At 39.3% G+C, this 25693-nt stretch overlaps 3 non-coding genes across 3 annotated transcripts; 2 read left to right on the top strand and 1 right to left on the bottom strand.

Moving 5' to 3' along the window:
- The first annotated feature begins 7626 nt into the window (after positions 1-7626).
- TRNAM-CAU lies at positions 7627-7699 on the top strand. Its single transcript has one exon. It is a non-coding gene; the product is annotated as a tRNA-Met (tRNA).
- Positions 7700-10629: 2930 nt separating this feature from the next.
- TRNAM-CAU lies at positions 10630-10701 on the top strand. Its single transcript has one exon. It is a non-coding gene; the product is annotated as a tRNA-Met (tRNA).
- A 1798-nt stretch (positions 10702-12499) lies between these two features.
- Positions 12500-12572, bottom strand: TRNAR-CCG. The gene has a single exon. It is a non-coding gene; the product is annotated as a tRNA-Arg (tRNA).
- Positions 12573-25693: the final 13121 nt, after the last annotated feature.

Here is a 25693-nt window from a genome sequence, read left to right as displayed (position 1 = left end):
TTAAAAAAATACAAAAGAAAGTTGTCTAGCAGTACCAGCTCTCAAACTGTATTATAAAGTAGTAATTATCAAAGCAATCTGGTACTGGCTAAGAAATAGAGAGGTGAATCAGTGGAATAGAATAAGTACAAATTACACTATAGTAAATGACTATAGTAATCTAGTATATGATAAACCCAAAGATCCAAGCTTTTGAAACAAAAACTCATTATTTGACAAAAACTGCTAGGAAAACTGGAATACAGTATAGCTGAAACTAGGTATAGACCAAGATCTCACACTGTATATTAAAATAAGATCAAAATGGGTACATGATTTACACATAAAGGATGATACCATAAGCAAATTGAAAGAGTATGGAATCGCTTATCTGTCAGATTTATGGACAGAGGAAGAATTTAGGACCAAAAAAGACATAGAGAGTAAAACAAAATTTAAAATAGATAATTTTGATTATATAAAATTAAAAAGCTTTTGCACAAACAAAACTAATGTCACCAAGATTACAAGGGAAGCAGAAAATGGGAAAGAATTTTTGAAACAAATATATCAGATAAAGACCTTGTTTCTCAATTATATAGAGAACTGATTCAAATGTATAAAAATACAAGTCATTCTCCAATTGATAAATGATCAAAGGATATGAACAGGCAGTTTTCAGACAAAGAAATCAAAGCTTTCTATAATCATATGAAAAAAAAATGCTCTAAATCACTATTGATCAGAGAAATGCAAATTAAAACAATTCTGAAGTATCACCTCACACCTATCAGAGTGGCAAATATAACAAAAATGGAAAAGATTGGATGTTCTTGTGGGAAAACTGGGACACTAATCCACTGTTGGAATTGTGAAAAGATCCAACCATTCTAGAGAGCAATTTGGAACTATGCCCAAGGGCTATAGAACTGTGCATACCCTTTGATCCAGCAATACCACTGCTAGGTTTATATCCCAAAGAAATCCCCCAAAAGAGAAAAAGACCTATTTGTACCAAAATATTTATAGCAGCTCATTTTGTGGTGGCTAAGAATTGGAAATCAAAGGAATGCCCATCATTTGGGGAATGGCTAAACAAGCTGTGGTATATGATGCTGATGGAATATTATTGTGCTATAAGAAATGACAAGCAGGATGAGTTCAGAAAAACCTGGAAAGATTTGTATGAACTTATGTATAGTGAAGTGAGCAGAACCAAGAGCACATTGTGCACAGAGACAGCACTATTGTTTGATGAAGAACTATGAATGACTTAACGCTCTCAACCATACAATAATCCAAGACAATCCCAAAGGACTATTGATGAAACATACTATCCACCTCCAAAGAACTGATATTGATGGAACACAGACTGCAGCATGCTATTTTTCACTTTCTTTCATTATTTTTTCTTTTATTCAAGTTTTCTTGTACAAAATGACTGATATGTTAATGTTTTACATTATCTGATTACTTATCACCTCAGGGATCAGAAAGGGAAGGGAAAGAAGGAGAGATAAAAATTGGAACCCAAAACTATAAAATATATACTTATTACTTTTAAAAAATAGTCTTTTGTTTTATTTTCCAATTACTTGTAAAGATAGTTTTCAACACTCATTGTTGTAAGATTTTGAGTCCCAAATTTCTCTCCCTTCCTCTGTTCCCTTCCCCCTCCCCAAGACAGTAAGCAATTTGGTATAGGTTGTACATTACAATCATGTTAAACATATTTCCACATGGGTCATATTATGAAAGAAGAATCAGAAGAAAAGAGAAAAACAACAAGAAATAAAAAATTATACCTAAAAATCTCTCCAAAGGAAATGGTATCTGGGTTGACTCCTGAAGAAAGCAAGAATAAAAACTAGGTGAAAGGGAGGCTGTTATTTTCCTCCAGGGCCTAAGAAAAATTTAGAAATAAACGGAATTATCTAGAATGATGGTAGGACACTACATTAGTTCCTAACTTTCCTCCAGGCTCCGTGTTTTTCGGTTTCACCTCCGAGGCTAGATAAATTCTGAAGCAAGTATCTTTGATCCTAGAGAGTTCCGTGCCTATAAATACTTCAACCTCATCTCCTTCCGCCTGCTTCTAGTCAGTGCAAAGGCAGAGCAAAGACGGAGGAAGGGTAGCTGCGATTGTACGGGGACCTTGGGAATCATCTCTAATTGGCTATGCCCAGAGTAGTGCCGCTTAGTGACTGTTGGGTGCAGAAGGGGGTGCTTAATAACTTGGGGTCCGGAGCTGGGGGCTCTGCTGGATTGGGAAAACGTGTTGTATGGGCTGCTGAATATTCCTGTCTTGAAATGGTGAGCAGCATAGTCATTTGTTCCTACCCCTAAATCTCGTAACTCACTGAAAAACATAGTGCTCTTTTCAAGTAGGGCAATAAAAGAGAGGCAAGCATTTATTATTTCTTTACTTGTTTTAATTCAGCAAAACATCAGGAATACACCCTCCACCGTGTAAGGTTCTTCATTAAGGGAAAGGGTGATTCTCTTTACTCCTCAATACTTGTGTGCTTTCCCAGTTCTTCCTTGAAGGCAAATCTCTGCAGTGTAATTCTAGGTTGTACCCCAAACAGGAGGAAGAACAGCCAGGAAATATCCCAGTTTTTGTACCATAATATTTTGGGTTAAGGCATTTCTTCTGGACTGTGATATTTTGAATCTCACATCATGATCTAATTGATGGGTCCGTTCTGATACACTCACTAGGTCTAATCTCTGGTACTACTCAAGAGATCACCATTTATTTCTATGAATTTTTTATATTTGAAACCAATGTTTATTCTGGGAAATCTCTGAATATAGTTAATGAATAATTCTTGTCTAGGTTTCCATAAATGTGCAAAACAGCCTGACTCAAGTAGTCAAAGTAACAAACACACATTGCTTACAGAACAACCAATGCTTCTCCATCAGAAATTGCAGATTTCTGATGGCAGCTAGGTGACGCAGTGGATAAAGCACCGGCCCTGGATTCAGAAGGACCTGAGTTCAAATTTGATCTCAGACACTTGACACTTACTAGCTGTGTGACCCTGAGCAAGTCTCTTAACCTCATTGCCCCACCAAGAGAGAGAGAGAGAGAGAGAGAGAGAGAGAGAGAGAGAGAGAGAAATTGCAGATGGTGCAAAAGTTCTGAGGACAATATAAACAATGAAGAAAACACACCAAAGTTCATTTCCCTTATCTCTTAAACTTCTATTCAGCAACAGCAAATGGCATCGCTCTTTTATGCGGTGAACTATTCTGTGGAGGATCCACTCTTTGCTTTGTTTGTGTACCCTTTCTTATGTCTCAGTAGGATGAATTGGAAAGAGGGGGAGGCAATATCAATAGTTTTTATCATCTTCAAATATAAGATGTCCTTACTTATTTCCTATCATATGTAGGTCACATTAACCTAGAGATAAATACAAGCTTACTTAGTTCCCTTATGTGTTTTTGTTTGGGTTTTTTGGTTGTTGTTTTGTTTTGGGGTTTTTTTTTTGAGGCAATTGGTGTTAAATGACTTGCCCAGGGTCACACAGCTAGTAAGTGTCAAAGGTCTAAGGCCGGATTTGAATTCAGGTCCTCCTGAATCCAGGACCAGTGCTCTATCCACTGTAACCTAGCTGCCCCTAGTTCCCTTATTTGTAAGAGTTGAAGATGGTTGAATATTCCTAACATTCTATGATTTTCTGAAAGTGACTTAATCATTTGAGACACCAGTATTTGGATGGGGAATGTACATATGATGACACTTTCCCAGAACACTTCATTTTCTGTTACTAGGAACAACGGTGGCATTTCTAACTCAGGCTTCACTTAAAAACCCCGAGACTACAGATGGGATTGACTTCTTCAGAACCTCCTTCATAACTGCCAAATTTAATGTTTTTTCCCCTCAATCCTCATATTTCTAGATATCTCTAAAACCTTTGACACTACTAATTACTATTTTCTTCTTCTCTCTATGTTTCTGTAACAATGCTCTATCCTGATTCTTCTCCTAGCTGTATGATTGATCCTTCTCCGTATCCTTTGCTGGATCTTCATTCAGGTCATACACTAACTGTGAGTGTCCCACAGGGGTGTATCCTGGGCCATCTCTTCTCCCTCTATACTAGTTCTCATCAGCTCCCTAGATTCAATTATTCTCTCTATGCTAGTGATATTCTAATCTACTTATCCATCCCTAACCTTTCTCCTGACCTCTAGGCTCCCATATCCAAGTAATTATTAGACATCTCAAACTGAATGTTCCATAGACATCTTGAACCCCAAATGTCCAAAACCTAGTTCTTTATCTTTTCCCTAGAGTTCTCCACCTCTTCCTAACTTCCTTTTTACCATGGAGGGCACCACCATCCACAGTCACCCAGGCTCAAAACTTGGATGTCATCCTTGATTTCTCTCTCTCTCTCTCTCTCTCTCTCTCTCTCTCTCTCTCTCTCTCTCTCTCTCTCTCTCGGTGAGGCAATTGGGGTTAACTGACTTGTTCAGGGCCACACAGCTAGTAAATGTCAAGTGTCTGAGGCCGGATATAAACTCAGGTTCTCCTGAATCCAGGGCTGGTGCTTTATCCACTGCACCACCTAGATTTCTTTCTCCTCGCTATACCCATATCTTGTAATCTTTGCTAGGAGATCAGAGCTACTAGACTTTCTGTCCCTCTGGAAGAGATAAAATCTTCCTTAATTGCCCTAGGAAAGGCAAGGACAGATGACATATCTTTTGGGGCATGGTACCAGTTAATTTATTGAGGATTAAGGATAACAAGCAGATGTCCCGGGGATTATCTGAAAAAAAAAAGATAACAACTTTTCTTTTTAATTATACATTTAACTCAAAGGGAAAACTGATTTCCTGAGGTCAATGCAAGGATCTAGAAAGAAGGCTTTAGGCAGATGCACACTCAATTATAAAAGTAATACAGCATAAAATAAATTTCATTGTAGGATCAATATAGTAGAATTCAATAAGAAACTAAAGGTAATATTAAGTTGGATGTTTTGTTTGCTTCATCAAAGAAAAATCAATAGTCACTTAACTTTCAGCATGTCCTTGATGAATCACTTTTCTAAGACCATCCACATATCCAAGATATATAAGGAACTGATTCAAATTTGTAAGAATTAAAACCATTCCCCAGTTGGCAAATGTTCAAAGGATATGAATATGCAGTTTTAAAAGGAAGAAATCCAAGGTAGAGTAACTATTTAGAAATGCTCTTAATAGCTAGTAAATATAGAAATTCAAATTAAAACAACTCTCAGGTTTCATTCCAAACTAATCAAATTGGCAAAGTTGACAAAATTGGAAAGTGACAAATGTTGAGAGAACAATAAGGATACTAGTCACTGTTGGTGGAGCTATAGTACAACCATTATAGAAAACAATTTAGAACTATGCCTGGTTGCTAAACTAGTGCATACTCTTTGACCCAATAGTGCCACTAGCAGGTTTATGACCCAAAGAGATCAAAGTAAGACAGAAAGAAAAAAGGACATGTGTTAAAAAAAATTATAGCAACTCTTTTTGTGGTGGTAAAGAATTGAAAACTAAGGGGATGCCCGTCATTTGGAGAATGACTGAATAAATAATAGTTTATGACTGTAATGGAATGCTATTGTATTGTCATAAGAAATGATGAAGGGGATAATTTCAAAGAAACCTGGGGAGGCTTATATGACCTAATAGAGTGAAGTGAGCAGAACCAGGATGTTGTTATTATGCAGGAACAAGAACATTGCAAAGACAAATAATTTTGAAAGAATTAAAAACTCTAATCAGTGAGGTGACCAACCCTGATTTCAGAGGATCCATGATGAAACACAACATGCTATCCACCACCTCCCAACCCAGAGATGACAGAGTCAAGGTGGAGATTGAAGCATATATTTTGAAAGACTTGGACAGTTCTGGGATTCATGTTGTTTGACTAAGCATATTTGTGACAAGGGATTTGCATTTTTTTCAATCAGAAGGTTGGTAGGAAGGAGAAAAAAGATATTTGCTAACTGGATAAACAAAATGTAATTAAAAAAAAACAACCTATTCTATCACTCTTTGACCACTCCCTTCAAGGATTCTTCTTTCCAGTCCATCAAAACCAGTGTTCAAGAAACACATTCATTAACCAAGGTAATCAAAGACAATCTTAAGTGAATGTTTGACCTAATCCCATCAATGTGGCTCCTTCAGAGGGTCCAGACCTGGTCCAATCACCATACTGGTTACTTATTTCACCCTGAGTCAGGGTCCTCTCTTTGGCTGATCTGGAGAGTGGGAAAATAGACTTTTAAGGGAAGGAATAGATAACCAAAGAAAGACTGATTAATCAGATTAATTCCATGTTTCTTAATATTTCTAAAAGTGGAAGGGGAAGTTGGAGGAGATTTTAGTCACCTTCCACACTTGTCATAATTTCCAGAAGAAGGAGGAGGAAGAGAAGAAATAGGGAGATGAACAGATGTATGCTCTAAGTTCAAACCTACTCTCCACAGCTATTTAGAAATAATGAAACCTCTTCAATTATACTACTCTAAGTAATAATAATAATAATAATAATAGTAATGATAATAATAAATACTGTCTAGAGAAAATAGAAAGGCTTTTTGGTGCAGATTCTCCTTACCTCTCCCACAGACTGTTCAATAGCCTTTTGGTTAATCTCTCCACTTCAAATTTCTTCCCACGCTAATCTATCCTCCACTTGGAGGTCAAACTGGTTTTTTAAAAGCACCAAGTGTAACCACCCCTTACCCCTAAACTCCAATGACTCCTTATTGCTTCAAGGATCAAACATCAGCTGGCTTTTAAAGCCCTTCACAACCTGAATCCTCCCTACCTTTTCAGGTGTCTGACGTTTTACTCTCCTTTACGTACCCTATGTTCCCATAACACTACCCTTCTTGCTCTTCCTCTAACCTCTCTCTCTCCATTTCTCTTTTCCAATGTCTTATATGTTTTTCCTCCCCACCTCTGTCATCTGGCTTTTCCATCCTTCATGGTTTGCCTAAAATACTATCTTCTGTATTTTTGCCTTTCCCTGTACGCCACCCCCTACCCCTCCCAGTGTTTTCCTTTTGAGATTACGGTTCATTTACATTATATATATCTTGTATGTACGTAGCTATTTTACATGTTATTACCCTTGAAGGCAGGGGCTGTATGTATTTCTCTGTATCCCGGCGCCTAGCAAAGTGACTGGCATATAGTAAGCACTTAATAAATGCTTGTTGGCTGACTACCTAGGCACTGTTAGATAAAAAAGGAGAGTACCTGCCTTCAAGGAACTTACATTCTGTTGGGGAGTTCAGGTTAGGGAGAAAAATTGGATCCAAATTGTGGAGTACATTTCCCTTCATCCGAGTCCTATACAATGATCCCAGGAGATCTCTGCGATCACGTGTCATCTCCTTTGCTGCGGGTAGGAAGCGCTTGGTATGAATTGTCTCCTTAGTAGCAAGAAACCAGGAAATAATGCGAGAGATGGACAGACAAGGAAAGGCCTAAGAATCTCCTTCTAAAATTTCCGGGAAAATATATTTTATGTCAAAGAAAATGACGAAAAACAAAACAATAATTCATCTGTTAATTGAGAGCGAGGAAGCTTCTTACTCAAGAATTTCCAGTTCAGCAAGTTCTTCCGAAGCCTTCTTAGCGCAGTAGGCAGCGCGTCAGTCTCATAATCTGAAGGTCCTGAGTTCGAGCCTCAGAGAGGGCACAGTGCTTTTTAAATAGAAAAAAAATTCCTCACCTTTCCCCAAACCGTATCAGAGTTACGGGACAAGGAAATTAAATAAATAAATTGATTTCTTGTGTTACTTGTAACCAAGAGAAGGAGGAGGAAAGGTCTCTGAGCCCCTCGGAAAGGAAAGAGAATCTGTGAATATTCGAAAATATAATTAAAACTTTAGTTTCCATAGGGGGAAAAATGCTTCTGGTTGAGATTACAGATCTTAACTCTTTGAATCTTCTTCAATAGGACGCTAACTAACCCCACCACTCCCCCCTCCACCTTCGCCAACACGTACACAAATGTGCAGTAGGAAAAACAGCCTGGTATCCATTCCAAAATGATTGAAAGAAAAGAGAATGAAAGAGGCTGCCTCTCAACTTTTCACAAGCTAAGTGACCGATTTAACTCCAAGGCGCAATCAAGGGCCAGACCTTAATCTCTCTCTTCCCCGGAAATACCTGAGAACAATCATTACAAACATCTGTTTTAAGGTTTGATAAATTACACCCTCCCGGAGAATGGAATGGAGGGGAAAAAAAAACGCTTCTTTTTGTAAATTGAATTAAGCCTTCTAATAACAGTTTGCCTTCTTGCCTGGCCGAAGAAAAAGAGATTCAAAGCAAATGCTCTATTTAGTTTAAAGGGAAAACACTGCCATCTGGTGGAAATTTAGGACAACGAGCTTATAGAATACTCGTTAAGGATTTGAATGAGTAGCCTATGTCTGTTCTAAGACCACTAGAGGTGACTACACACACACACGTAATAGAACTCCGGGATTGCTCAGGGAACTCTTTGAACTTAGTCTTCCAAGGGTAGCAGAAATAAAGCGAACGTGGGAGCACAGGTGGAAAGCAGGGCATCAAATAATAAAACGGGGTGATTATGTGATTAATAAAAATAATAACTAATATTTACATAGGATTACTGTGTCAGGCACTGTGCTAAATACTTTACAATTATTATATCTCATTTGATTCTCACAACAACCCAGGGAGGTAGGTGCTATTATCTCCATTTTACTGACAAGGAAACTGAGGCAAAAAGTGGTTAAGTGATTTGCCCTGGATCATGCCCTCAGATGGTGTCTGAGGCTGGGTTTGAATTCAAGTCTTCCTGACTCCAGATTCAACTCTCTATGTACTGCAGAAACTGAATGTTCAACTACTAAGGATATCGGCGAGGAGATTCCTTAATAGACAAAGACTAGATGCTTTTTGAGGCTGTTTCCCTGCTTTATAATTTTTTTCTTATAAAAGTATTTTATTTTTTCCAGTTACATGTAAAGATAGTTTTCAACATTTGTTTATATAAGATTTCCAATTTCAAATTTTTCTCCCTCCCCCTTCCCCTAGCTAGCAGGTAATCAGATATATATAGATATAGATATAGATATAGATATAGATATAGATATAGATATAGATGATATAGATATAGATTATAGATATAGATGATATATACATATATATAGTAGCATTAAACATATTTCTGCATTAGTCATGTTATAAGAGAAGAATCAGAGCAATAAGGAAAAACCTCAAAATAGAAAAACAACAACCCCCAAAACAAAAGAAATAGTATTGTTCAATCAGCATCCATACTCCACAGTTCTTTTTTTTTTTTTTCTGGATTTGGAGATCCCCTTCCATCATGAGTCTCCTGGAACTCTCCTGTACCATTGCATTGGTGAGAAGAATCTAGTCCATCACAGCTGATCAACACACAACGTTGATGATACTGTGTACAATGTTCTTCTGGTTCTGTTCATCTCAATCATCATCAGTTTATGCAAGTCTTTCCAGATTTCTCTGAACTCCTCCTGCTCATTGTTTCTTACAGCACAATAGAATTCTATTGCATTCATATACCACAACTTGTTCAGCCATTCCCCAATTGATGGGTAACCCCTCAATTTCCAATTCCTTGCCACCACAAAAAGAGCAGCTATAAATATTTTTTGTACATGTGGGTCCTTTTCCCTTTTTTATTATCTCTTTGGGGAAAAGACCCAAAAGTGGTATTGGTGGGTCAAAGGGTATGCATAGCTTTATAGCCCTTTGGGCATAATTCCAGATTGCTCTCCAGAATGGTTGGATCAGTTCACAGCTCGACCAACAATGCATTAGTGTTCCAATTTTCGCACAGTTTCTCCAACATTTATTATTTTCCTTTTTTGTCATATTAGCCAATCTGATAGGTGTCAGGTGGTACCACAGAGTTGTTTTAATTTGCACCTCTCTAATCAATAGTGATTTAGAGCATTTTTTCATATGGGAATAGATAGCTTTGATTTCTTCATCAGAAAACTGCCTGTTCATATCCTTTGACCATTTCTTAATTGGGCCTGCTTTATAATTCTATGATTAATGATTGTAACTTTTCACCAAAATGAGGCTCACTGTGACAAAATACAAGGTTCCAGCAAGAGGGAGATAAGAATGAAGATCCGAGAGCAGGAGATCAGGAGAGGAGGTGGACCACAGGGGATGAAAGCAATGAAGACATTAAGGAGGAACAAAACTAAACCCCTGAGGGGTGATACCTTGACTCTCCAGATTTTCTTCTCTCCCCATTTCTCTTTTCTTCTTCACTCACAATTCTCCTTCCCTAGTCCCCATCGAATATTTTACACGGAAAAAAAAATGGCAAAGGAAGATAGTGAGAATAGGTGGAATGGAGAAATAACTTGAATTTAAAAATAAGAGATGTCAAAACTCTATCTATCTATATCTCAGCATCTTTCATTTTCTGGGAAACTAAATAATAAAATACATGTTTAAGAAAGACGTTTTTAAAAGCCTGGGGGAATGATTTAGACAACGACCCCATAGGAAAACTCAGAGATACCTCCTGAGACCAATGCCTGAAGGAAAACCATACCTATTAAAAGTACCTCTCGTAGCTTCCTTTCTTGTAGCAGAGTGGCGCAGCGGAAGCGTGCTGGGCCCATAACCCAGAGGTCGATGGATCGAAACCATCCTCTGCTAGCAAAGTTTATTATCATTTTTATAAATAGAAGTTACGCTGGTGTCAGCAGTGTTAAAGGATGCTGAGCAATCGCTGGACTGGGAATCGGGGAACTTCCTCAAATCATTCAAGCTTTCCACTCCATTCCCAGAAAAGGGTCGAGACTTCAGATGACACCCGAACACGGAAAAAGTGCCAAGGGGCACAAGATTCAAAACTCAAATCCGTTTTCTTTAGCCAAAATGATGGATGCACACTTACTAGCTGTGTGACTCTGGGCAAGTCACTTAACCCTCATTGCCCCGCAAAAGAAATTAATAATAATAATAATAAATTAATCCAAAATGATGAAAGCAGACAAAAAGACCTCGGACCGATCCAAGGAGAAAGGGTCATTGCCAAGGGGAGGTACGACTAGGGATAATCTAGGATTAGGGATAGGGAGGGGAAGTGTTGGGTGTAGAGAAAAAGAGGGATCTATCCGCTTATTTCTGTAGAAGAGCCACAGGACTGCCAAGAGACGGGTTTTTTTTAAGCGCCTACTGTGTTCAAGACACGGTACTAAGCTTTGTACAGGGACCTCCCGGCCCTGAGATGAAAGCAGAGAGGGGACTGCTTATAAAGCAAGGATTCTTAACCTTGTTCCTTCCATGACTCCTTTGGCACGCTGGAGGAGTCCATGGACTGCTTCACAGAATCATATTTTTAGGTATATATATTTTTTTTTTAGTGAGGCAATTGGGGTTAAGTGACTTGCCCAGGGTCACACAGCAAGTAAGTGTTAAGTGTCTGAGGCCGGATTTGAACTCAGGCACTCCTGACTCCAGGGCCGGTGCTTTATCCACTGCGCCACCTAGCCGCCCCTATCATATTTTTAAATGCCTAAAATAAAATATATAGGATTGCAAAGGAAATCAAAGGTGTGGGGTTTTTTCCCATCCCAGTTCATGGATCCTCAAAAATCTGAACCTCGGGTTAAAAACGTCTCTTCTAAAGGCCAACACGGTCCTCTTCTGACTTTCTTCTCATTCTTTCCTCTGTAACATCTAACATTAAGAAGGAGCCAAGTCTTTTTCACTGGGAATTGAAAATACTTCACAATGCAGGACTTTGTTCCCTATTTAATCCTGTTTAATCATCGAAAGATAAAAACCTTAGAGTCTAGAAGGGCCAAGACTACCATGTGGAAACACAAGCACGGTACCTTACCTCTCGTTCACCTAAATAGCCATAGTCAGGCTATGGATAGCAGGAAAGAAAGCAAAGGCTTGCCACAGAAAGGCTAGCCGTGGGCTCTCAGCAAGCTGCAGAGCTGCCTCCTTGAAGGGAGCATAGGGTTCGGGGTTGGGGGTCCGAGGCGCCGAGGAGCGGACCGAGAGGGAAGACTGGGAAACACCACAGGCTCTTTTTCCGAAAGCTGGAGGTGGTCTGAGACTCTGGCCCTCCCTCCTTGTCTCCCGAATCCTCAGCATCCTTAGGGGCTACCTTCTCTGAAGCTACAGGAATAGCTTCCACGCTGGATTAACCCATTGACTCCATGTTAAATCTCCTTTGTCTCAGCCAAGTTGTGTTGCTGGGACTGGCGAGATTGTTGGTATGAGGTATGGGGGAACACCTATTCCCTAGATCAGAGATGAGATTGTACCATCTTTGCCTTAGGACGCTGCGAGGAACCCACGTTACTAATGTCTTCCCAAGCAGCTAAATTAGGATGGGTTTACCCTTAGAGGTAAACTGGGGCTGGTTAACAACGAGTTTAAACATTTCACCTCATGTGGTAGAGAATTAAATTGCTCACTATAAAACATGCACCTCACACGACCACGAAGGGATTCGAACCCTCAATCTCCTGATCCGGAATCAGGCGCCTTATCCATTAGGCCACGCGGCCACCTGCAATAAAAGCTTTTTTTTATTTTTCTCTGTTCTTTCTAGGAAAGACAAACAAGAAAATTATTTTGGATATGGAATTTATTCTTCAAATGGAGGATTTTTTAAAGTATTTTATTATTTTCCCGTTATTTATAAGGACACTTTTCAACATTTGTTTTCTTTTTCTTTTTTGGTGAGGCAATTAGGGATAAGTGACTTGTGTAGGGTCACACAGGTAAGTATCAAGTGTCTGAGCAAGATTTGAACTCAGGTCCTCCTAAATCCAGGGCCAGTGCTTTATCCACTGCACCACCTAGCTGCCCCTCAACATTTGTTTTCACAGGATTTTTTGTTCCAAATTTTTTTCTCCCACCCTCCCTTCCTTCCCTTCTCCCCAGGACGGAAAGCAGTCTGATATAGGTTGTATATGTACAATCACCTTAAACCAAATTTAGTTTCTAAAATTCATTCCGTGGAAAGATTTTAGTGTAAAGCTATACCCAGCAGCAAACCTTCTCTTGTGGGCTAGCGGTGACTAATGTTTTCAATACCCAGATGGGGATGGGGGGGTGGAGGTGGGCGGGGAGGCCGAGGAGAAAGACATATAGACAGGAAAGAGGGCAGGATTTATAGGGGAGATGTCAGTTCCCAATCCAACCTCTGACACTAACTTTGAGATCTTGGGAAAGTCATTTAGCTTCGTCGAGTTACAAATTCCTCAACTATAAGGACAATAACTGGTACTTTACTGAAACATTGTAAGAAAACTAATTAATAAAGGGATATAAATACATTTATTAAGTACATTGGTTTCAAAGGTTATCATGCCGGGGTGGGAGTGGGGGATAAGCTCCCACTCTCTATAAAATACTCCAGTGGCGTGGGGCTCAAATAGCCACTGACAACTGAAGCCCAACTCCTGGCCTTCTCGTAGTGGAACTGTTTCCACTAACAGGAGAAGGGGCGAAGGCGAGTCACTAGCGCCTTAAAACCAGCCGCTTCGGGCAGGTGGGGCTCATCAGCCTTGGCAGGGAAGGAAACCCTGATTTTTAAACCTCCGATGCCTTGCGGCTATACCCATATATGGGAAAGGCTTCGGGAGTTAACCCCGAGGAAAAATCAGGAGTCGGAGTCCATTAGGCAATTGGATGTTGGACATCACATCCCTCTGGCAACTCCTGTGGCGGCACTGGTGCCAAACTGTATTAGCTCTGCCTCTCCTTTGGATCCACCAATGTCTAGGAGAGGGAAAACCTGCTGCATGAGCAACAGCTTGTTTTCCATATTGATCCACCCAGGCCAGCGCCCTGGAGAGGACACTCCAGCTACTCCTCATGGGGTAGATACAACATGCCACACTGTGGCCTGTGGCTCTTCAAGGCGCTGATCCATGGTCGTCCCCGACTGGCAGAAGCCTACTACTACTACTATTAAGTACATTATTATATAAATACATGTATTAAGTATTATTTGCCAATAGCTAAGACTGATAATCTCCTAGAAGAATTTACTTTCCTAAAAAAGACAACAAAAATTTTGGGAGAGGTAGCCTGTTCCAGTAAGGTAAGATAATGTATCTAAAGTTTAAGAGGGGAAGCTTCACTCCCTCACCCAGTTATTGTAAATAACACAATGCCTCAAGACCTGATTCCTTCATCAGATGAGAATGCCTCTTTGAATTTAGGAATCAATCTACCCAATGTGTAAACTATCCTGGAACAATCACTACAGGTTTCTACTGAATCAATCAAAAGTATAAACTAATTGTGAACAATCCCTAGGCAACTTTTATTAAATCAATCAAAGGTGTAACATAGATTCTAGAAATTAAGTGCTTCTAGCCATTGCATGAAATCACATGAGGAAATGTATGGGAATTAACTGAAACAGTTAGATGTACCACTGGACCAAGGTATATCAGATTTAAGCATATTCTCTGAGGATATGGACATCTTGTACCTGGGAGAAGGAGTAAACTCAAAAGGAGTGATACATTCCTATCTCCCCTTCACCCTCATAGACCATGTCATAGAGAGACTGCATCAGTAACAAACATTCCATCCAGCTAGACAATGAGAACAGACTAGTCCCACAGAAGTAAGGTAGCTTCAGGGGTATAGTAAATTGCACTGTCATGACTCTATCAGGGCCCAACAAAAACAAACCCAGAAACACTTTAAGAGGAACTTCAAGAAGATTCCAGAATGGGAGAAAAGAACATCCCGTCTAACCAGGAGCTGTTACCACCTTGTCAAGAGCCTGAGCCCACTTTTCCCTGGACTGTATGTACATGTGAGACACTATAAGTCAGGCTTTTGGGGGACATAAATTTCTACCCTGTTCTTTCTGTACCACTATACTGTATCCTCTTTTAAAAACTAATTGGGGGGGGGGCAGCTAGGTGGCGCAGTGGATAGAGCACTGGCCCTGGAGTCAGGAGAACCTGAGTACAAATCTGGCCTCAGACACTTAACACTAGCTGTGTGCCCCTGGGCAAGTCACTTAACCTTCTTTGCCCCGAAAAAACAAACAAACAACAATAAAACTAATTAAGATGGGCTAGGTAGTACTCCTTAAGGGCACTGCTTGAGGGCTAGTAAGTATAGTACTAGAAAACCACTGCCAGTCTTAACCCAGAAGAGAAGAGTAGTTAACCACCCCAGAGGCTCCCAACTTTCCAGGGAAAATGAGACTTTCAAAAATCATTTCAGAGGGACGTGTAATAAGTCTGCAAACCTTGAAGCCTTATATAAATGGCAACTGCTGTTATTTTTAACCAAGAAAGATGGATTTAGAGAGAAAGCCTTATGAGAACACTAGTGGAAAGTTTATATAGACTATGGAGAGGTTCGATTCTCTAAAGTCTGAGTCAACTAATCAATAATATAATAGCAGCTAACTTGTGTCTAGCTCTTTAAAGTTTACAAGGCATTTTACCTCTATTACCTCATTTGATCTTCACATGAACCCTGTGGGGTACATTATCCCCATTTAACAGAGGAAGAAACTGAAGCTGAGAGAAGTTGTGGTTTGCCCAGAGTCATATATCTAGTAAGTTGTTGAGACAGAATTTGTTCCTTGAATACGCTTATCAATTTTGAGCCCACAATGACACAATAAGCCCTCTCAAGTCCTTCAGAGACAGATTTCTCCTGGCATAGGAGACAGAAAGAAATAAGCTTCCATATAATGATGGCAGAATGAAGAGTTCACAGGCTAAGGTGATCTGCATCCTTCCTCCTCTGAAATTCTGTTGGCAATATAAAAGAAAATGCAAAAAACCTGTCTCTCTTATATTTTAAGCCCTTGGCATGAACACAAGATAATAGCATTACACAAAAACATCATTCCCAATAAAAACCTAAATCCAAGTCACTGATCCGAAAGTGCCAGATCCTAATAAATAAATGACCGGGAAAGATGAAGGCTAATGCAAAATGATAAGCAGCTCTCTTGATTTTCTCACTGTCTGATCCTGCCCTTTAATTTTTCCTCCTAGTCCTTGACATAGATCTACAATAGGACATTTTCCTCATAGAAGGGGTCAGGGACTATGGGTCCTAATGCTATACTTAGGCTATGTTGTATCTTATCCCAGTTTCCTGGATATTTGAAGAGCAGAAGAGGAAAATGTGGGGAGAAAAACCATACAAATATGACTAATAACCATTGGGAAATTTGTGATCTATTTCTCTTCATACTTACGCTGTTCCAAATGAGCTGGTTCAGACAACTTTTTTTTTTTTTTTGCAGGGCAATGGGGGTTAAGTGCCTTGCCCAGGGTCACGCAGCTAGTAAGTGTCAAGTGTCTGAGGCTAGATTTGAATTCAGGTCCTCCTGAATCTAGGGCCAGTGCTTTATCCGCTGCACCACCTAGCTGCCCCCCAGACAACTTTTTAAAGAGACCAATGACCCCATTTCTGCATCAGGATAATCTTTTTACAATGGAAAGAAATCAGAACTATGGGTAGGTGACTAAGGTCACAACACAGGGGGAAGGCATAGCAAGGGACACTTTAGAATATGACTTTTTTTTTCTTTTCAAATATTTTCATCTAGATCTCTGTGTTAATTGGCATAGGATGCTTCAAGTTTGGGGAAATCCCTCCACCTAAACATTTAGGCCATTCCTTTGTAATTTGCAGCCTTAAAGATTACCTGGGGGAGTAAATATCTAAGTTAATTACTCCTAGCAATTGCACATATTTTTATTACCAGAAAATCCTGTTCTTCATATTCTAATCATGTTCTATGTTCTGTGAGGCCTTTATGAGTATATTTGGAGATAAGGTTAGTCTCCTGAGTTACAGCAAGGACTCAAGTGGAAACAAATTTGTTCCATTCAATTAAACTTTTCAAAAACACTGGCTCAAAAACACTGAAAGGCACATTTCTGGGTACAAGAGATGGAAAAAAAAAAAGACATGCTCTATCATTGAAGATCATACAGCTTTCAAATTCAACTCCACCAGACAGGTATTTATTTAAGTATCTATTTTGTGCCCGGCAATGCTCTCTGTGGGTCAGGGCTTCTTAAACTTTTTCCACTTGCAACCCCTTTTCACCCAAGGAGTTTTTACTTGACCTCAGGCATCTAGATATATAAAATACACATACATAGCCTTTTACTGTTGCTAGATTTTTTTTTTTTGCCACTACCATATTCAGTTACGCCCATATGGGGTCATGACCCACAGTTTAAGAAGTTTTGCTCTAGATAGTGAGAATACAAAGGTAAAAAGTGAAACAGCCAGTGTCCTTAAGGTGTTTACATTCTATTGTGGGGAAGAGCAAGGAGAGGGGAAGAGTATCTCTATGTATAAGTATAAGTATATGCAAATAAAATCTGTAACTTATTTTTTAAAAGGCATAGATATTTTTTCTTCTACAATTTCCTGGATCTTTCCAGGGTTAGACAAAGGATATGAAATACAGGAAGCTGTAAGTGAATTACTTGGAATTATTGGTGTATCTAAAGTTGCCAACAGATCACAATTTGTCACTGTTCTGGCCACTTAAAATGGAGAGGATAAAATGCTTAACTGGGACTATATTGGATATGTCCTGGAGATACCTCATGAACAGGGAACCTGCCTTACTAAGATCCTAGTAAAGGGTAAGTGAATCTGCCTTTCAAATACTGCTTCCACTTTCTTGTTCCCATAGGGTTTCCAAGGTTGGGGGCTGAAAGCTAAAGATGTCAGAGAGCCTTTCCAGAACCCAGGCAGTGAAAAAAATGTCACAGAAATGGACATTCCTTAATGGCAAGTAGCTGCTCACTTGTAGAAGTCCAAGATGTCTCCTGACATTGAATCCAATTGTCAAGAGTAGTTTTAGAATAACTGAGGAAACAAAGTCCAAACTATGTTATTTATTTGTAAGATAAGCAGTTACAGAACAAATTGGGTCCAGGGCCCCTTCCCTTGGCACAGGGACCCTGAAGAGAGAATTACAAAGGTTTTTACAGTGAAGTACAGTTACTATTTTTAGATTTAGGGACTTTCCAGAGTTTGGGGACTCTGACTGGTTGCATCCACCTGTATCCTGCAAAACAGTTAGCAAAATAATGATAAAATGACTTCCTGGAAAATTACATGACTTACCTAAAAATTAAACTTAACTCTAGAAAATAAGACAACTGTTTTACATAATTACACACGTGTAACCTATATCTGATTGCTTACCACCTCAGGGAGGGGGGGAAGGGAGGGAGGAAAGGAATGAGAAAGGGATAGAATTTGGAACTCATAACTTTAAATAAATAAATAAAAAGAAAACAAGATAACTCCAGCAGCTGTACAAAATGTGGGAGATAATAAAAATTGGAGTTGGTTTGGTTTTCTCACTATTATTATGTTTGAAAATTAAGGTTAATAGAGGCAATAAAGTTCCAAGTACATTTATTTTATTGGTGAGACTAATAGTCAAAAGCAAAATGGTTCCTGGACTCCTCAGTAAGTCAAAACTACAAGGTGGGCCTTACTAACTGTCATACAGTTTGGGGAAGTATAATAAAACAAAGAATAGAAAGCATCACAGATGGAAAACAATGTGGTTTCTGTTAAGGCTAAAATTCTAGCTAAACTGTCTAAAATATCTAATGAGTGGTCGCCAATAAATTATAAGCTTTAGCAAGAGTTAGACTTTTAAGCATTTATTAAGGAGAATAAGAATTTGGTAAAGAGAGAGAAAAAGGCCTAGATTCCTATCTATTAAAGGGAGAGCACATTTCTAGCTCCCTTCTCCGCCAGAGTCCAGAGGAAAGAGCCCCAGAGTCAGTGCCAGTCTCTTCCTTCCTCCTCCCACTAGTCTGCGTCACTTCCTCCCGCCAAGAACTCTTCTACAGTAAGTATCCAGCAGGTGGCGTCATTCCAATCGTTACAGTCCCCCCTGTTGTTCCTCAAGAAACAAAATGTTTCCTTGACGGAACAGTAAAAACAATATAATAACTATTGCTAACTAATAATATGTGAACAACAATATAGAAAAGGAAGAGAGGAAAGTTTTGTCCAGAGGGGCGATTTTTTTTTTGTCCTCATGAACCGACGCTTTGACATTAGTCTTGCAAAGGGAGGGCCTCTGCAGAGAATACGTTACAGATGGTGTATATTATAACAGAAAGAGAAAAAAAAAACAACAAATCAAAACTGTTCATTTAAAGTCTCTGAAAGTCTTTTCTCAGATGTCCTCTAGGTGTAGTCGTGGAATGGAAGTCTTTTCAGGGGTTGATGTGTGGATGCTGGTAATCAGCCAGGAAAATTTCCTACAAAATTGAGCTTAACACAACTTTAAAATAGCTTTGTCAATAATGAAATCAAACAATGAAAGTTCTCAAAAACATGTCTAAGGGAATTCAGAATCTTAGTTGTTAACACGTGAAACATACAATAAAACAAAAATTGAACCATTCTTTAAAATTATATTATTATTATAGTCCCCCCTTATGGGGAGTAATTGAGAAGACAATTGCTGCGATATTAATTTTTTAAAAATAATTTTTATCTTTGTTTCATCACTTTTTGCATCATCTGCCTAATTATCCTCATGCCATTATGAGAAATTAAAAAATCTAATATAATTGATAACAGGTGTCAAGGCCAAATTCAACACTGTATTTATCATGACACCTGAGATAATTATGGGGGTTACCATAAAAGAACAGAGAAATGATGGGATATGAGCATTCCCACACTTGAGCAATATGTACTGCCCATACAGTATGCCAGGCTTAAAATAGGTGGATGGAATATATGTCCATGCCACCGAACATATTGGAAGAAACTGAGTCAGACTTAATCAGATGCATGGGACTGAGATGTCCATGGCATCAGGCATATAGGAGGGAGCATGGAAGCCAGGTGTAGAAGTGAGATGGGTGGGATGAATACTTCCAGCCATCTGTACAATATTGTGGGGAAAAATAAAATAAAATATTAAACCAAGAGAATCCAACCTCAACATTTGTCAAAAGCCGTTCCCTCGGCCATACCTTGACTTCATGCATGTCTCCCCTCATGTGACAGTTCAGTGTCTGCTCTTGCATGTATTCCTCTTGTGATTGGATGGCATCTTGGCCAACTGGCATCTGATAACTCAGAATAAAGGCAATTAATGTCTTAAATGATAAGTTCCCATAATCCAAGTCTCATATGGATTTAAAAATTGAGGATAATAAATGATTGCAAAAAATGTGAATACATCTTGACTCAGAACACAATATATAATTATGCAACAATTTCAAATAATACCCCCTTTTTTTTAACTTAGTATACAATTACTTTTTTGAAAAATCTGAACATATTTAAATAAAAGTTAAAGCACAACACAATCTCAAAGAAAACTTTTACAAATGTTCCCCTCTTTTTTTTTGGAATATGCTTATCAAAAATAATACTTCTAGAATCAATTTACACTTGCCATAGCAAACAATTTGCCAGGGAAATGCTTTAAAGAGTTTGATCAAATAATCAGTTGAGAAAAAATAACAAAAACAAACAACTCAGAATATGGGAGCACAATACTCCTAGAATTAACATTGTATTATGAAATCAAAACCATGTTTCAAAATTAGATAGATGAATGAATAGAAGAAAATACACGTGGAACAATAAAAGACAGTGAAATTCAAACTAAGGAAATCTAAATGAATATGAACTTAATATTAACAAGAGTATTATAAAATATAAACCTGATCACATGACTATAAAAAGCTTTTACAAATATTCTCCTTGTTTTAAAAACTAAGTATAAAACACAATCTCAAAAGCAGGAAAATCTCTACGAAAATAAACCCATACCATTAATTTCAAAATGTATATATAATAGCATAGAAATCCTATGTAACCTCTGAACTGATACTATTACTCTGAGTGAATTCAGAACACTTTTGATTCCGATATCTAAAATCCCCAACACTCATATCAATACCTTGCTGCTTACTTCTACATTTCTGTAAAATATATACCCTTCCATGGCAAAAGAAGCAGAGTCTTGAACTATGTTGATTGTCATTCTTATTCAGCTTAAGTTTTTCTTCTTTAACCCCTCTATATTGTCTGTCAGCCTTTTCACCATACAAATGCTTTATAAGATTACTAATTAAAGACAAAAGCAGGTTAGCAAAATTATGAACAAAACGAGCATATCTGGAATTTAAAGAGTTTTCTAAGATTGTCTCAAAAGCACAGCCAGGCCAGGGAAGGGCTGAGCCTGAAGCTGCAAATGTAGTTAGAGAAAGTTGAGCATGCGCATCAGTTCTCTGGACTTCCCAGGCAGGGGAAGCAATGGGCTTGGCCATGGGAGGAGTAGAGGGTGGGGTTTGGAGAGGAGGGGAGGGACCAGCGCAATTTGAATCAGACTTGATTTTGAACTCAGGCCTGGATTCCTCTTCCCCCACTTTGCCTCCAGGTGCTAGGGGATTAAAAACTTCTAGAGGGTGGGTCATTGCCTCCAGGCATGCAAAATTAGAGCAACAATTAGTGTTAGAACTGGGAAAAGCTGCAGGAATCTCTTCAGGTTTCTCTGAAAAAGCATGGTTGGGAGAGGGAGAGATATTTCCTTGTGTGAGTAAGTTGCTGGCTCTTTTAACAAAAATAAAAAGAAAAATAGAAAATCCACAAAAACAAAGCATTAACATGTTCTTAGCTCCCATTTGTCTGGTTAAACAGACTAAAATCAAAAATAGGATAATTAGGGAGTTTAAAAGGTCCATTCGAAAAATTTTAAAGGGAAAACACAGCCAGTGTGCCAGTACTCAGCAGTTAAAGGGAGAGGGAGGGGAAATTTCTTACCCAACCAGAAGATCAGAAGAAGACTGAGGGTTAGCTTTCCTCTTCGTGGTCAGCCATCTGTTAAGGGCTAAAATTCTAGCTAAACTGTCTAAAATATCTAATGAGTGGTCGCCAATAAATTATAAGCTTTAGCAAGAGTTAGACTTTTAAGCATTTATTAAGGAGAATAAGAATTTGGTAAAGAGAGAGAAAAAGGCCTAGATTCCTATCTATTAAAGGGAGAGCACATTTCTAGCTCCCTTCTCCGCCAGAGTCCAGAGGAAAGAGCCCCAGAGTCAGCGCCAGTCTCTTCCTTCCTCCTCCCACTAGTCTGCGTCACTTCCTCCTGCCAAGAACTCTTCTACAGTAAGTATCCAGCAGGTGGCGTCATTCCAATCGTTACATTACAAAGTCTGAAGTATCATAGCTGATTTTAAAAAAACAACAACACATGATTGGCTGGACATTTGGAGCTAGCAACAACCCCTCTTTGCATCTGGCTCTCAGGAAAAGTTGATTGATAGAGTCCATTTGCTTGTTGAAGAGAGATAACAGACATCTTGGTGTCCACTTGCATTCTATAGGGCTTATTAGTAAGATCATAGAGCTCCCTTAATTGTACATATATATGCAAGGCTATATAATGAGGTAACAGGTCTTCCTTAATTGTGCATGGGCAGTAAAATGTGTAGAGACAATATATTTCTTTGAATTAAGGTGATTGGTGAGACCACTTAGCTCAGATAGGAAAGTTGAACTTTTGAACTTAACTCAGAGGCAAAAACAAACAAACAAAACAACAATAAAAACAACAAAAACAAAAACATGGTTTAAGAGATTCTACAATATGTTGGGGTTGGTGCAGAATAGAATCAATAAGGGGGCAGAGCCAAGATGGCAGAGGAAAGGCAGTGAGCTCTCGAACTCATGACACAATTGCTCCAAAAAACATCCAAATAATACCATAGGAAAATTCCTGGAGCAGCAAACCTCACAGAAGAATGTGTTGAAATAATCCGCTAACCAAGAACAGCTTGGAAGGTCAGAAGAAGGGAGCTACTGTGCTGATACAGGAGTGGAGCCCAACCCCACAGTCACCCTGACACAGATCCAGTCCCAGGAAGGCCTCGCCAGAGAAGGAGACCTCCCAGAGCCTCTGAATCAGCTGAAGCACCAGTGTCATCTGGAACTAAGCTCACAGTCTGGTGAGAGGGCTAAGCCCTGGGCAGGGGGGAGACTACAAGTGTCTATGCTGGTACTGAGGCAGAACTTGGATTTTTCACCCCTCCTGGGAACCAGGAGGTAGGCTCAAGTAGCAGTGGCCCAGGTGGAGGAGGGGCACAGGCTTGTCAGAGCTAACAACCACAACACACAAAGCTGGTTGATTAGCAAGTTGGTCTGGGGTCATATATGGACCAGGGAACAGGCCAGGTGAGTGAAGAACCTGATCCTCCTTAAATCATACCACCTGGGCCTTCTGAAGCTTGGGATACCGCAACCTGGAAACAGTGCCCCACTTTAAGGAGCTAAAAGTCAAGTAAAAGAAAGACAAGATGAGCAGACAGAGAAAGGTGAGGACCATAGAAAGTTTCTTCAGTAACAAGGAAGAATGAGGTGCACCCTCAGAGGAAGATGTCAACATCAGGGCCCCTATATCTAAAGCTTCCAAGAAAAATATGAATTGGTCTCAGGCCATAGAGGCACTCAAAAAGGACTTTAAAGATAAAGTTAGAGAGGTAGAGGAAAAAATAGAAGGAGAAATGAGGGTGATGCAGGAAAGACATGAGAAAAAAGTCAATAGCTTGAAAAGTCAAATTGGCCAAATGGAAAAGGAGGTACAAAAGCTCTCTGATGAAAATAATTGCCTAAAAATTAGGATTGAACAAATGGAAGCCAGTGACTTTATGAGAAACCAAGACACAATAAAGCAAATCCAAATGAATTTTAAAAAATAGAGGGCAATGTGAAATATCTTCTGGGAAAAACTGCTGACCTGGAAAATAGATCTAGGAGAGATCATTTGAAAATTATTGGTCTACCTGAAAACCATGATCAAGGAAAGAGCTTAGACATCATCTTCCAAGATATTCTCAGGGAAAATTGCCCTGAAATTCTAGAAGAATAAGCTAAAATAGAAATTGAAAGAATCCACTAATCACCTCCAGAAAGAGATCCCAAAAGGAAAACTCCTAGGAATATTATAGCCAAATTCCAGAGCTCTCAGGTTAAGGAGAAAATACTGCAAGCTGCCAAAAAGAAAGAATTCAAGTACTGTGGAGCCCCAGTCAAGATAGCACAAGATCTAGCAGCTTCTACATTAAAGGACCTGAGGGCATGATATTCCAGAGGGCAAAGGAATTGGGATTACAACCAAGAATCACCTACCCAGCAAAACTGATCGTAATCTTGCAAAGGAAAAAATGGGACTTTAATGAAAAAGAGGGCTTTCAGGTATTTGTGATGAAAAGACCTGAATTGAATGGCAAATTTGACTTTCAAATGCAAGACCCTAGAGAACTATAAAAAATTGGAATTGGGGGACATACCTGGGGTCGTGCAGTGAGTGACTATCTTGTGTCTGTAGCTGGGTTTTGGCTGGGACCCAGGGGTGACACTTTGTCCACTGTGTCACCTAGCTGACCCATGATGACATCTTTAGGGTTAAATTGAGGGGGAAGAGGAATACACTGGGGGAGGGGGAAGGGCAGAGGTAGCATGAGGTGAAATCCTACATGAAAGTAATAGGAAAGGGCTTATGGAGTAGGGGAAGAGATGGGGGAGGAGCAGGGCAATAAATGAATTTTACACTTATCAGAAAAGGCTCAAAGACCTTAAACTCATCAGAGTTGCCTCAAGGAGGGACTAACAGACACACCTAACTGGATGGAGTAATCTATTTAATCTGGGCAGTAAATGAGCCTAACACTCATCAGAATTGGCTCAAAGACCTCAATCTCATTAGAATTGGCTCAAGGAGGGAATAATGTTGGGTGGAGTAATCTCTCTAACCCAGCAGGAAAATAGGAGGGGAAGGGGATAAAGAGAGAGGGGCAAAAGAAGGAAGGGCAGAGTGGGGGAGGGGACAGACAGAAGCAAATCCCTTTGGAAGAGTGATAGGATGAAAGAAGATAGATAATAGAATAAATATCATGGGGAAGGGAATAGGATGGAAGGGAAACAGTCAACAATAGTAATCATGAAAAAGAGAAAAGGGGGGGAAATTGTACAAACATTATTTATAGCAGCTCTTGGTGGAGGCTAAGAATTGAGAATCAAGGGAATGTCCATCAATTGAGGAATGATGGAAGAAGCTGTGCTATATGATTGTGGTGGAATGGTCTTTTGCTATAGGAAATGACAAACAGGATGATTCCAGAAAAACCTGGAAATACTCATGAACTGATATATAGTGAAGTGAGCAGAATTGGGAGGACATTGTGCATAGTGACAGCAGTATTGTTCAATGAGCAATTGTGAATGACTTAACTACTCTCAGCAAGGCAACGACCCAAGACAATCCCAAGGAACTAATGAGAAAGCTTACTATCCACCCCCATAGAAAGAACTGATAAAAAGAGCACTTGTGGATTGTACATATATAACCTGGTTGCAATCTTGTCGCAGGGGCAGGAAAGGGAGGGAGAAAAATTTGGAACTCTTAAATCTTATGAAAATGAATTTTTGAAAACTACCCTAGGGGGCAGCTAGGTTGCACAGTAGATAGAGCACTGGCCCTGGATTCAGGAGGACCTGAGTTCAAATCCAGCCTCAGACACTTAACACTTACTAGCTGTGTGACCCTGGGCAAGTCACTTAACCCCAATTGCCTCACCAAAAAAGAAAAGAAAAGAAAGAAAGAAAACTACCCTTA

The sequence above is a fragment of the Dromiciops gliroides genome, chromosome 1 (assembly GCF_019393635.1).
Source record: "Dromiciops gliroides isolate mDroGli1 chromosome 1, mDroGli1.pri, whole genome shotgun sequence".
NCBI lineage: Eukaryota > Metazoa > Chordata > Mammalia > Microbiotheria > Microbiotheriidae > Dromiciops > Dromiciops gliroides.
The sequence above is the reverse complement of the archived record's forward strand: the minus strand, read 5'-3'. Positions and strand labels throughout refer to the sequence as shown.